This window comes from Brassica napus, chromosome C8, assembly GCF_020379485.1.
Source record: "Brassica napus cultivar Da-Ae chromosome C8, Da-Ae, whole genome shotgun sequence".
NCBI classification, from domain to species: domain Eukaryota; kingdom Viridiplantae; phylum Streptophyta; class Magnoliopsida; order Brassicales; family Brassicaceae; genus Brassica; species Brassica napus.
Window position 1 is genome coordinate 29,736,949 of NC_063451.1, and position 15,159 is coordinate 29,752,107.

The 15,159-nt window shown below is 31.1% G+C and overlaps 1 long non-coding RNA gene and 1 pseudogene across 1 annotated transcript; both read left to right on the top strand.

Annotated features, from left to right (window-relative positions):
* Nucleotides 1-1,520: 1,520 nt before the first annotated feature.
* Nucleotides 1,521-3,550, top strand: LOC125591728. Its single transcript, XR_007327843.1, has 2 exons — nt 1,521-3,095; nt 3,175-3,550. It is a non-coding gene; the product is annotated as an uncharacterized LOC125591728 (long non-coding RNA).
* A 1,942-nt stretch (nt 3,551-5,492) lies between these two features.
* On the top strand, nt 5,493-14,758 carry LOC106433170 (annotated as a pseudogene).
* The last annotated feature ends 401 nt before the right edge of the window (nt 14,759-15,159 follow it).

Here is a 15,159-nt window from a genome sequence, read left to right on the forward strand (position 1 = left end):
GTTATTTTATCAGTTTGCGTAACACTAGATTTGATTACATCACGGATTCACGGGGTAGAATGGCAACAAAACAGGCCAAAAGTTAAAAGGTCATTTTATTCTGTAACAGAAGGAAATGAGAAAAAAAAAGAAGAAGAAGGAAATGAGATAGCAGAGAACACAGCCTTGCAAAGCTATTATACAAATAAGGATTGTTTTTTCATAGCGAAGACATTTTCTAATATATACTTTATAACCAAGAAATTATTTCCCACTAGAATCAGCCATTTTAAATATAATGTAATACTCCGTCCATTTCAAAATGATAAATGTTTTAGAAAAATTTTTTTTTATAAAAAATATATATTTTACATTTTCAATGCATGTAATAATGATAAATTGTAAACTTTAAAAACATTAATTGTGTTTACTGTACTTTGATTGGTTAAAAATTATAGAAAATAACTAATCACGAAAAATAATATATTTATAATCAAAAGTATACGTGTTTTTTTAATATGTGTGAAAACTCCAAAACATAAATTATATTGAAAGAGAAAATAATGTATTTATAATCAAAAATTTACGTGTTTTTTTTATATGTGTGAAAGCTCCAAAACATACATTATATTGAATCGGAGGGAGTAACCGTTAAATTTCCTCTATTATTCAGCAAAAATGTTAAGATTTACTTGTAAGTTATTGATTAAAGGTGGGTATATATCGGATATCCGGAAATTGATATGACAAAGATATAAACATAATGTTAATAAAGAAAAGGAAATAATAAAAGCAGAAGATAACAGCCTTGCATTGCAATTATACAAATAAAGTTTTATAGAATTGATTGTAGGAGTGGAGGAATAAAGTAGGCCCTGACGTATGTGATTTCAAATGTTATCCGGAAATGATTAGTGGTTTTGATTAAGTCGTGAAGTACGTCAATGGCAAGCCAGTTCAGAGACCAGCTCATGAAAATTTAGTGTATGAAAAGTGAAAACTAATATAAATTGTAGAAGGCTTCATTTGAATCTGATTGCAACAATTTAATAATAATCAGGCCTCCAATTATCCTTAACTTTAGCATTTTAAAAGACATTATATGATTTATATATGATCACCTGGTCAATTATTTTTTATAAGAGACAAAATAATTTAGAATAAAAAGGATGACTGAGTAGAAAATGTAACAATTGAATAAAAAGAAATTATCGTACAAATACGCAATACAAAGAAATCTCTTCCCAGCATTACTTTAAACAACATTAAGCGATACATAAAAGTTGAAATAGCTTTCTGCATTATGAGTTAACTTTATTTTCATGATCAGCTGGCCCAATACTTCATTATAAAGGGATTTGCAAAAATGTTCATAGTTAGTTGAATGTAATATATTCATATATACATAAATTTAAATCATATTATATGTGTACTAATCAATTCGTGTAATTAGTTAAATCAGGTTTACTTAAAAATTCCCATTGTGATATAAGACAAACCATGGCACGGATCAAGATGAATTCCGGGAAGACTTGCTGCTTTCAATTTACTTTCATGATACCTCTTTAACTAACTAAAATACACTTCTAACTCCAAGCATCACATGCTAATGAATAACAAAGAGGAGGAAAAGAAGAAGGTGATGAGTTCCAAGAAACGAGAAAAAATGTGAGTGCCCATACGAAGCATAGTATTAAGACTTCTTTCCGACTTTATCTAGCTGCAAACTCTGCCCTCAATTATACACTTTTCATATTTATTTTTTTAAAGTTGTAACATCGTGATCATTTGAAAACAGTTATTTGTTTTTGTTAGTGGACGAATATGACTGGATCTTATATGATTGGAATTCTAAAATTGAATTACACCGATATTTCATGAAACCATAAACAGTTGTATAGTTGTGTCCACACTGTAGGGTTTACCGTACCCATTTTATGATTTTATAAGAGACAATAAGCTAAATATACATAGTGGAGATCTATATTGGCTAATTATACATTGATTGATCTTAATGGTTTGTGTCGTGTCCACTGTGGTTTGTGCCGACGATTATACCCTTGCGTCATGATGAAAAAAAGTATTATGTCCTGCAGAGAGTAGAAAAACTCTTTTAACATTATTTTTCTTCCTGTAATTCTGACACACTTTCTCCCTTTACAATTCATTTATTCTCTCTTTTCAAGTTCTCTTTCTTCTTGCCTCCATTCATTTTCTTTTGTCTGATACATTTTTTTTTCTTCATCTCTTTCATTTTTTTTCTCACTATTTTCGTTTCTTTTCTCTTATCCCCCATCCTTTTTCTTCTTTCGATTCTCTTTGTTTTTTTTTTCGTTTCTTATTCTCTTTCTCTTTAAATATCTTCATTGGTTCTTCATTTAGATGCTAATTTTCTGAAGCTACGGCAAAATTCAAAAATGATCTAACACCAAATTTAGATAAAACATTTCATGATAGTGATTCCATTTTGAACGTTAGTATTCTCTTATGTATGTATTTCTAGTAAATCATAATTAGAACACATGTATTACCATATATTTATAGAAATATGATAAAGGTAAAAAACGTTAACACTATATACTATAGAGATGTTAAGATACTTATTTGATTAGCAAATTAAGTGTTATATGCGGCGCTTTAAACAAAATAATAACATAATAATAATATTTATAATTTAGTATTAATTATTAATCTAATACATTATTCATCATGTAATAATTAAGTTAGTTACTAAAATTTAAATTAACGAGTAAAACAACAAAGTTAGCATGCAATAATCGATATTGTAGGTTGTTAATAGTTGATGTATCATTTAAAAAAAAAAAGTAGCTATTAACATAGGTATTAGTTATTACTTATGATGTAGCACACATAATAAACATACATGCAATTTTGTTTTTGACTGCTATTGTCAATGTTTACCAAGCGACAAGGGAGTTAGCTGATACATCAAAAATCTTTCTTTGATTTGTTAGATAATAACTAGGAAGGAGAAGAAGAAAAATGGGACAGCTTGTGCCTCTGATGGTTGGTGAATGAGAGATGGTTCATCAACGGTCATTGAGATTCTAAGTCGACCATACAAAGGTTAAGTACGATTTGGTGCTAAGGGAGAGGTTAGATAAAATTTTAAATAAGTAATCTCGTGAAAAATATGTAGTTAACATGAGTTAATTAAATGTTTGACTGTATTAGGCATGAGGGATCATGGTTGAGTGCATGATAGCGATGAGGTTCTTATGGACGTATGCACCGCGGAAAAGACTGAGTAAATACAGAGAACACATGTTTCTTTAACAAGAGTTGAGATAAACCCACCTATGAGTGTAGACGGAGGCACATAGTCATCTACCAACTCAAGGATACTTTCTATGGGTGAATTCATGGTAATGTAATCTTGTTGTTAACGGTAATAAACACATGTGACGACTAAGTATGAATGTAACTATTAACTGTTTTTTATATCTGAAGTTAGCTGTTTTATATCTAAAGTTATATACAAACCATGTATCATTCAAAGACAAATCTTTGTAATATATTACCAACCATTTATCACTAGTTTGGTATCAAATTATGCATCAGCTAACAAAACATGTATCGGGTAACAAATAATTTATCAACTACTAAACAATTTATCAAACAATGTATTAACTAACATCCGACATATCAACCTATTTATCTGCTAATAAACCATGTACGAAAACAAGCTATAAGTTGACAAATTATTTATTAAATTATTTATCAGTTAACAAACAATGTATCAAATGATAACAAGTATTTTGTAAAACAATTTATTAATTAGCGGTGTATTATTGTAACAGCTAACAAATTATGGAGGAGAGCTTCTTACTACTTTGACAGTGCTATTGTCATAACCGGTGCGGTAGTAAATTCAAAACGAGTGACAGAAAAAGCGATGCTTCGATTTTTTTCTAAAGTCGTTTGATTAAAACTATAAATTTATGATGATAAATACAAAAGAGATATTGAAGAAAGGTTGAGAGCATCATAAAAATTGAAAAATAATTTCTCTCCCAAAAATATAAAGAAAGTTATGGTTTGAGATAAGGAAAGATAAAAAAATATAATTAATGATTATAGTTTAGATGTTTTTGGTTTCTCACCAACAAAAACTGTTGACACTTTCTATTATTTTTTAAATAATTAATAATTAAATTCAGAACACTCCTCGAACAAAGATTTTTGGTGCAACAAACAGTAAAACAACAGTAGGATTTCAGGGGGTCTGACACAGCTGTTGATATGTTGGTATGCATGAGGAAAGGGTAAAATTGACATAGAAATATTTCTATCAAATCATGTGCATAGATCTAATTAAGGCCTCAATTAGGGGCATGCAAGCACATTAACTCATGTTATAAGCAGTCTTGAATTTTAATTATTTTCCTAAATGCTTAAGAACACTCGTGGCTTATTTGAGTTCCAAAGCATTTTTGTGTGTTTTTGTTTGATTTATTTTAATTTGTGGTTTGGTTCATTTGACATGTAAGCTGTCTTCTCGACATATTTACGAACTCGTGAATATCTCGTTTTCTGTATTTAGGGCATGAATGGTGACCAGAGAATGACGAGAAATATTTCATTTTCTAACGTTTCTAAAAATCTTACCATTTATAAAAAGATAATTTGTCATTTCCATTCATTTTGCTGCAGAGGAATATAGAACAATATTATTCTTTATTAAATATGATAAGGAATAAACATACCTAGGGTTATTTTAGTTGTGAATTTTGCGTTTTGAGTTGTTTTTCAAGTTTTTTTTATTGTTATAGGGTTAGAGTTGTGATGATGAACTGTGTATGCATTGTTCTCCACTTATGAATGACTAAATTGTGTTACTAATGTGATTGATATAGCTCGTGTTGTTGTTTGCTGTGTCACTGAGACTTATTGTTTGTTTGTCTTTTTAATTTGTTTCTTGTACTGTTTAGAGTACATAAATTATATTAAAGTTGTTGAGAGTACCTTTTGTTTCTAGATATTTTTCTCCAGTTTAGTTGTGTAAGTTGTGTGTATTAAGTAATAATTTTTATTATCCTTATTATGTTTGCTATATGTTTTTATTTTATTTTAAAACATGTTGCTCTTACCGGACCTTTAAAACAAATACATGAAGACTTGTAGAAATAACTATAAAATGAGTGGCAGTTCTGAGTATTTGGGATTTAATGAGTTTTAAACGAATTTATGTATTTCTCATAAGAAGACAATAGCATTGGCATGTTGACATTGGACATGTAAGCTATTTTTATAAGACAAGAGGAGTGAGCAGGTGGAGATGTTGTTGTCGCCTTTGTATCTGTCGGGATTGTCTCTTGTATCTGATGTTGTGGTTGTGTTTGTTTATCTTTTATTTGATGGGTAATATGTAAACAAAAATCATTGTTAGTTGTATTTATCAGAGTTCATAACTTACTCTATTTTTTTTTAGGTATTTCACTGATCTTGGTTGTTTTCGTCTTCTTCGTTGCGAAAGTAAGTTTGTAAATTGTTAAATAGCTGGCCGTGTAGTTTGTATTTGTTTAGCTGACTCGATGTATGTGTCGTTGCTAAAGTAAGTTTGTAAATTGTTAAATAGCTAGCTGGCCGTGTAGTTTGTATTTATTAGCTGACTCAATGTACGTTTCGTTGAATTTTAGTTCAGGTGATTGGTTTGGTATATTTGCTTTGAAGTTTATTTGTAAGATTAGACAAAAAAGAGAGGTGATTATTAGTGGTTCGTCTTTTTTTGGATTCTAGTTTTTGGTGTTTTGATTGTTTGAAGTTGTTGTGGTTTCTTTTAAGCTGTAAAATAAAGGTTTATGTGAAATTAGTTTGATAAGTAAGGGAGATAAATAGACAACAACAGATCTTGGGTAGAAAATATTTTTGATCATTGATGTTAGCACAATATATACAATAATACAAAGAGAATTGTGTGTTGATTGTTTCTTGCGATCAATAAGGAGACGAATCACGACTCGAGTTGTTTCTTTGGTGAGGTCAGAGCCCTGGATAGAACGGATTTGACCAACCACATCTGCGAGTTTAAATATCAGTTATGACATCGAAACATAATATAAACCCAGCTGCAATATGATATTATACATGGGAGTTCTGGGTTTGTGTTCATAATCACTTGGAGATTGTCGAACAGTCTAATCATGACTGGAGATTGATCTCAGGAACACCTGTGATGACTTCATCAATAATGGTTGGTGGGATGAAACGAATGAGGAATTGATGATCAGTTATCTTGTATATGCTTGAGCACCTAGCAACCTCAAAACGATCGACTTTCACAATGGAACCAGCTTTCAAAGATGGCATGTAATGATTAGCACGTTCGGCGGAAATGAACCCATGAATCATGGAATCCGCAAATAATATTATTCAACAAATAATCAAGAAATCAATTAAAAACAATTATGTTAAATAAGTGTGATAGATCGAAGATTGACTTACCTTTTCATCAAGGAAGAGAACCGTGATTCCCATAAACTCACTGTCTTCCTTGAAGTTCAGGGAATCCTAGAAGCGAAGGAGGCCAGCGACTATGCTCTGACTGCTACGACCAATACGGGAGACTGGAAAGTTGAGTGACAGACGCCGGGGACGCTGGTTTTATGAACTGGGGAGGCAGAAAGAGACATTTTCTAGAAGATGGTTGAAGCTAAGAAGAATCAATGAGTTTTGTGGAGATGCAGATTGTGTTCATCAAAGATGAAAATCATATATATAGGGTTTACAGAGGGGCTAAAAATCATGAACATTTAAGATCAAGTGATTTAAGATGGGGAGATGAAGAGTTTACCAGTGAAAAAATAGATTACGAACAGACACACGGCGCAACTCTGTAACTCAGACATGTCTGAGACAATGATGAAAAGAACCCTAACTCGTGTTAAACGAAGACAGTTTACAATATGGAAAAACTATAATTGTTGTTTTTTCATATAATGTGATGAACCTCATTTAAAAATGAAACTCATAATACACTTGTAGGCCCGACCCACAGAGAAAACCTAAGAATCAAAGGTTTCCGACCTTCATAAATATATATTAGTTTCGGTCATCAATGTACAAAGTATCCTTTAGTTTAGTGGTATAAATGTTTGTGTTTATATCTCAATAACCCGGGTTCGAGCCATAAGCTTGACACTTTTTCACAATTTTTAAAAGTGGGACCCACCAAAATGCTGACGTATCGCCTCAGAAAAGAGAGAACTGTACTATTATATTATAGATTTTCCTAAATGCTTAAAACACTCGTGGCTTATTTGAGTTCCAAAGCGTTTTTGTGTTTTTTGTTTGATTTATTTTAATTTGTGGTTTTGTTCATGTGACATGTAAGTTGTCTTCTCAACATATTTACGAACTCGTCAATATCTCGTTTTCTGTACGTAGGGCATGAATAGTGACCAAAGAGACGAGAAATAATTCATTTTCTAAAGTTTCTAAAAATCTTACCATTTATAAAAAATAGTCTGTCATTTCCATTCCTTTTGCTGCAGAGAAATATAGAACAATATTAATCTTTACTAAATACGATAAGGAATAAACATACCTAGTAATTCCTATAAACAAAAATTCTATTGGTTCTTTTTTTATTTGTTCCTAATTTTCACGTGAAATGTGATGGTTACCAGTTCATTTACAAGTTTGAATCTTGAACTAAACCTAAAAGTATAGGTATAGGTCATTTTTTATATGTTTGGTTGAATACAAATGTCATTTGGAGATAGCAAACTACGACTGTTTATTATTTGTACGAAAGGTAACATGAAGAAAACAAACTAATGATTTGGCATGAACATGAAGGGGATCTATAATCGGAAAGGCCGTTTGATATACTAGTATTTAGAAAATGAAGAGGTTTAATAATAGAACACTTTGAGCGACTTAATCATGAGAATCTAATCTCATAACCAAATCAAAAGTTACAGATATGTTTCTAACTTTTCTGGTAGGTACGTTGTGTTAGTATGTTGTGCGCATGAGAAGTCAAAGTTGTATTGGAATTTAGGAATCATTGAATGTTGAAATTTCTTTTGCCTTCTATATTCTTTTGCCATTTGGCACCAACTATATTAACTAATCGTTATTCTCTCCCTGTTTTCTTCAACTTCTCCCATAATTCTGACATGATTGAATATAGATCATATAGTAAACATGATACAAAGTTCATATGCCGATTTTTCATTGGAAGATTGTTTCCGATTGTCAGGCGGGCCTATTACACTAGTTTCATATATATATTGCACTACAAATTAAGATAATTTTACAGTTTGTAGAGTTGCATGTGGATTCCACACCTTTTTTTTTTAATAACTACGAATATCTCAAAAGTTTTTTAGGTTCAAAGATTAATCTGACGAGATCAATAGAAATCTAATTTTTTTTTTGTCATTTAAAACGTCTATGAATGGCCAATGCTACTCAAATCCGGAGCAAAAACTTCAACCAGAGTCCTTTTTATCACTAGGCCAAGACAACTTATTTAATTTCCACACCCTTAAACAGTCATTACTCCAAAATTTTAAAACATTTGTCGACTAGTCTTACAAATCATCTTAATATTTTTCTTGTTTCATCTTTACTCTCACACAGTATTGAACATAGTTTTTCAGGATGTTACATATCCTTCAATGATCACGCTAATCCTACAGTTTTAGAAAAATTCCCCACATAATATATTGAAATACACCACAATTCATCAAGCAGTCAGGCACTATATATAATTGATTTTTTAGATTTGAGAAATGTTAGTTTTGCTTGTAGAGTACTCAAGTTTGCGATGTGGAACAACCTTCACTGAATCTCAAATGAAAACGAAAGATAAATCATCGTAAAATAAAGAGAAGCGATATTATTGAAGGCAAGAAAAAGAAGAGAACACCTACTTCCTCACTAACCATATATTCGTATTCCATACCGTTAGTAGCAAATTCAAAAACATTTAAAAATGTTTCAGATCTTCCTGATCAATCATGAAATTATATATAAAGATTTCGAAGTTCTTTAACCTCCTTAATTTTTTAATATCATATTGTATCAAATATGTCTGCGCAAAAGATCTTCTAAATCGGGCGCCATAACATGTAGATGGAGATAGAGACACGTTAGATGTCAGAGTAGTTAAACACAGGAGACAAAACTTTTCTAATAAACTATACATAGATTCTCTCTACCAAAAAAATTATAACCATTTTGTAATACTACCCGAATCATTAGTGACAAAAATGGAACCGAATCGCGCACTTTAAAATGTTTCTTAGACTTACAGATAGTTGTTAAGCCCATTGACGAATAATGGGTTCATTTGGGCCCAGTTCTTTTACTTTCTTTTAATAAGTCGAGTTAGAGACTAACCACATACGATTGAGTCTGTTGAACTAATAAGATTATAACAAAAAATGGCATAGAGAAAATCATTAAAGGACGTTCCTATAGTTTTGTTTTCTACTACCAAATATATAGATCTAATGTTTGGAAGTTTATAACCCTACGTAATTGCTGAATTCATTAATCTGAAAGATATATAGGTCAAGAAACATAAATTAATCATAGATAGTGGAGAAGGATATATAGGTTTCAACATAATTAGTAAGCATAGAAATAAAGAGAGCCAGGGCAGATCTTTGAGTATTTTTGACTAAATAACCATTATTGTGGTCAAGAAACATAAATTAAACTACCAATAATTCATACCAAATACTTATTTCTTGCAACTAATTCACCTCTTCATCCAGTAGCTGCTAACTTTAATTAAACAATACACAAAATTGCAGCTACGACACTAAATACAACTATTATAATTTCTTTACATGTGTTTTCTGTCTACTTAAAGTAATCTATATTATAATAGTACGTTTTTTGCTTTTTTCTAAAGCTGTCCAACTCAGCATGTGGGTCCCACTTAGAAAAAAAATTAAAAAATAAAAGACATACTTACGATTTAGTGGACCATTCGATATTTGTTATAATGAGTTATGTATACAATAGGCTTTGGCACTGACAATAAAGAAAAGCCCCAACTGATATTATGCTTGCAACAGTTAGAGTAATGCCAATTGTGAAGCGTCGTCGTTGAAGTAAACCTAGGGTTATCTTCCTCGCTTCAGACATATCTGAAAAAGAAAGCTTCTCCTTTTGTCTTTTGCTATGCTCTTTATCTCCAGCAAACTCTACACCTCCCCATCTTTAATCAAACCATCACTAATGGGATTCCCGCAACATGACTAGAAGGTTTTCACGTTTGTCTCATATTAATCATGACCATGATAAGATAAATTCTAATTGTCTAATCTTTTGTTTTACTCCGTTTGAACAGTCAACCCTTATGCAAGGATCTGTTAGCGCGAATCAACTTTTCAGATTAGGAAAATGCAGCCCTAATCAATAATGGGTCGTACACCATAGAAGTCCGCCGTATTGCTCATGCTGTGCGAGTCGGGCTAAGACATAAGCTCACAGGTTATCTCATTCTCATTGGTTCTTTCATCCTTATTTCCTTGGCTTTGGTTCTGGGTCTGAGGTCCATACTTGTCTCTATTATTTAGTTCCTAGGGTACTTGTGATTGTGTCTTGCTTTTACACTTCTTTTTGATGTTTGGAATGATTGAAGTTGATATTTACACTCGTGTTATGTTTGTGAATATTTGAATCTATAATAATATTTCAAGATTGTATTTTTTAACTATTCTTTGAGTTATGAGATGACTGGTGATCTTGCTGAGATCCGTGAGTGAGTAATTCACTGACGATTTGTTTTCAGTTTATTATATTGACTCAACGGGTAATTAACTGATCGATTTTTTACTTCTATTTGCAGTACTCTTATGTTCTTGCACCATTCTGCAACACTGCTTCATGATGTGTTGGGTTAGGTATGTTTTTTACAAATTTTATAAACACTAGAAACTATTGACAGCTTTTGTTTTGGTTATTCAATGTGTCATTTTGTGAATGCAGGAAACACTTTTGAATCTCTTCCTTCATAACTACCTGCACTACAACCTTTATGACCAAGCAGAGAGCTTGAGATCAAAAGCACCAAGATTGAAGAACATTCTAACCAACATGTTTATCTTTTAGTAGTTATTTTTTCATAGCACTTGGTTATTGTAGCTTTTCTAGATTATAGTTCATATCGTTTCTCTGATCTCTCACCATTGGTAACCTTTCCACAAACAATTTTTTTTAAAATAAAAATACTGTGTTTATATGTATCTCCTCCTAGGTTTTGCAATAGGTTCTTATATTTACATTGTATTTCTTTTCCTTGCCTTACTTGTGCCTTCTTACACTTCCATATCTAAAAATGTCATATAGTGTGTATATATATATACACATCTCACACAATATATTTTTACAGTCATTGGTATTTTCTTATCTCGGTAAAATCCGGACGATCCAACTAGTGTAACCTGATGCAAAAGAGAGCCTCCTTCAGTCGGCTAGAAAAGCACATGTCACTACTCTAGGCTTCACAGTCCAAGGCGACAAGTAGACTATTTTTAGTTTGACTCCTCTTGGGTAAAATTCCATAGCGATCCATCTTCACTCAGAAAGGAATGGAGAAGGCTCTTAGGCCATATTGCGAACTTACCAATGTAAGTGTCAATCTTAGTAATTCTTACATATGTGACGCTTTCTAGATTAAACACAAGTTATTCTTCTAGCTACTGTAGTCCTCTTCGTTGTCCTATCCTTTCTTGACATTTAGCTAGATTTATGCATCAACATGTTCACCCTGAAATAAGGATTTTATACTAAAAATATGTTTGAATTTTATCAGGCAGTGAGGATTCGTGACTTAGAGCTCATGAACGTCCAAGAGAGGTTTGAGACATTTTCTGCAGACATGACTCACAACCTCATAGTCAGGCTCCGACATAATCAGAACAAGACTACGCAACATTAGCATCTCCTACTCATAAATCTATCTAACAGAAGTCGCCCAGAAGCTAAGGCTAAACTCTGCAAACCCGGTGGCAGATGGAGAAAGCATAGTGGCTAAAGCCATAGAGACGGAGCAATCAACGCGACCATCGACCACCAGAATGGTTGTATGGTCTCAAAGAACAACAGGAGACATCTACTCCATTAACGAGCCACAAATTTCGTTGAACTCGATGATTGCCTTCTGTTTGAACATCCACAACGAAGCGGTAGCGCTGAGGTTCCCACCAACACGCACAAGGAGAAAGAGAATGAGGAGAAGAGGAGCGAGATGAAACATCAAGAAGAAGATCAAACAAAATACATGGCCAAGGAAGATGATGACGATTTCTAGATTTGATACAAACTCTAGCTTCTTGCTTCTCTCATCTCTTATGTTATTTCAAAATTATCTGTCATTTTTTCGACAACATCCCGCGCAAGATATGCTCCCAGTAACCTTTAATCACACCGTGAACTTTATCCATCACATTTTACTGTGTATGCAAGTATAGATGGTGGTTTTCATAGTATATAATCAAAGATTAATATGTATACTATTTCAACTTCTTTTTTTTTTTACTTAATATACTATTTCAACTTGGAGTTTCATTATTTATTCTTATTGACATTTATCCCTATAATAGCTATGATGATAAGGAATAGTGTTGCTTTGGAGAAAAGAAAGTAACAGAAGAAACAAAGAAATGGACTCTCCTTTTTACAGAGCTCGATTAATAATAAACTTTGCAGAAAAAAATGTCGGCTTCAAACCCTACAAAGCTCCCACAGTATCCATGTTTCCCTCACTCCACGCCCCATCTCTCTCTTTTATAGAACCGTATAGTATAGATGATCGTATATTTCAGTCTTATATACATACTAGATTTTGATCCGCGATTTCAAAACGCGGAACTACTTTTTGTTGACAATTTATTAACCCATTTGTTTGTTCACCAATATGTTTAGACATGAACGTTCATTTTCGATTTTTTCTGGTTTTTGATATCTGTTCAGTTGTGGTTTTTGATTTTTTGGTTCAATAAATATACGAACCGTTCAATTATTCATGAGTTTGGGTTTGGTTTCGGTTTGATTATTATTATTTTTAGTTTGATATGGATAACAATGTTAGGAACCCGATAAAATTTTGAGTTCAATTCGGTTCTAATTTCGATTCATTCTTTTTCAGATATTTTGAATAATTTGATTAAAAATCACATTTTTGGATTTTTTTTGAGAAAAAAACTGGAAAAAAAGTAAATATTTTATATTTTAAAAATATTGGGTGATTCAATCGGGAAATTGGACAATCCTAATTTTTTGACAATTTATTAACCCGTTTGTTTGTTCACCGATATGTTTAGACATGAACGTTCATTTTTCGGTTCAGTTCCAAATTTTTTTTGGTTTTCGATTTCTGTTCGGTTGTAGTTTTTGATTTTTTTGTTCAAGAAATATTGGAACCGTTCGATTATTCATGATTTGGGTTTGGTTTCGTTTTGATTATTTTTTTTTTTAGTTTGATCTGGATAACAATGTTAGTAACCCGGTAAAATTTTGAGTTCAATTCGATTCATTCTTTTCAGATAATTTCGAATAATTTGATTAAAAATCACATTTTGGATATTTTTTGAAACAGGATCCTAAAAAATTAAATATTTAAAAAATATTGGGTGATTCGGTCGGGAAATTAGGATAATCCTAATTTTTGTTGACAATTTATTAATCCGCTTATTTATTCACCAATATGTTTAGACATGAATGTTCAGTTTTCGGTCCGGTTCCATTTTTTTTGGTTTTCGATTTATGTTCGGATGTGGTTTTTGATTTTTTGGTTCAAGAAATATAGGAACCGTTCAGTTATTCATGATTTGGGTTTGGTTTCGTTTTGATTATTCTTTTTTTTTTTTAGTTTGATCTGGATAACAATGTTAGGAATCCAATAAAATTTTGATTTCAGTTCGGTTCTAATTCGATTAACTTTTTCAGATAATTTCGAATAATTTTATTAAAAATCACATTTTTGGATTTTTTTGAAAAAAGATCCGGAAAAGTTAAATAGTTAAAAAATATTGGGTGATTCAATCGGAAAATTAGGATAATCTTTATCTTACATAGTAATACTTCTTATCTTTTATAAACCTATATATATTGAAGTTGATTTAATAATGAAAATATATTACATATATATATATATATATATATATATATGTATACATCATAATTTCATTTATTTAAAAATTATGTTATTTCGAATTGATATATAAAATTTATTAATTTATGTACTTTTTATTATAATAGTGGTTATAGTATTGTAAAATCTGCTTAAAACAAAATATTTGCTCTTACGAACCTCGAACCTATCAGCATACAATATGTGTCTATTTAAAAATGTTAATGTTAGTGTATACATTTGTATTCGTATTCTTGTAAATAAGACATTTGCTAAAGTCTTAGTATTCCATTTTTTTGTCAAACCCACTTAATCTACTTAGCAAGTAGAAAATGATGTATACATGAGAATTTGGACGTTAAGATCTGCTGTATATTAAAAAAATTATATGCTATCAAGGACTCATGACTAAGGAGGTGCAATGGCGGATCAAAGTTTATAACTAAGATCATCTCCAAAAGGCACTCTATAACTTCAAATTCCAAAAGACACTCTATAACTTCAAATTCCAAAAGACACTCTATAACTTCAAATATGAAGTTTTTTGCTCTCCAAAAAGAAACTTCAAAACTTAAAATTTGAAGTTTTGAGGATTGAAACTCTATATTTGAAGTTTCACTACTCAAACTTCAAATTTGAACTTTCATATTTTTTTTTGCAGTTTGGTCCCTATAATCACACATCATCTTTATGATTCATAAATGTTTTCTCGTTTATTGTTTTAATCCTTAAAAAATTATATCTCATAAATATTTTAAATTTTGTTTACAGATTTTAAATTTTACACATAAAATTAAATAAAACTTTAAAATAAGATTTAAAATATTTTAACCTAGATTTAGACAACAATAATATACAAAAAAAACTTAACAAAAAGATTTTTAAAAATTACATGAAGACATAACTATTACACAAATTTAAATATTACAACAACACTAATAGTCAGGTAAGTTTGATCCGAAACCTTCAAATTTTCAAATATTGTCCAATTTTTTTGTGTAACTGATGATCATTGTTGTTGTTGTTTTTGATGTCTTTTTCGTACAATTCTTTCTTTTTCA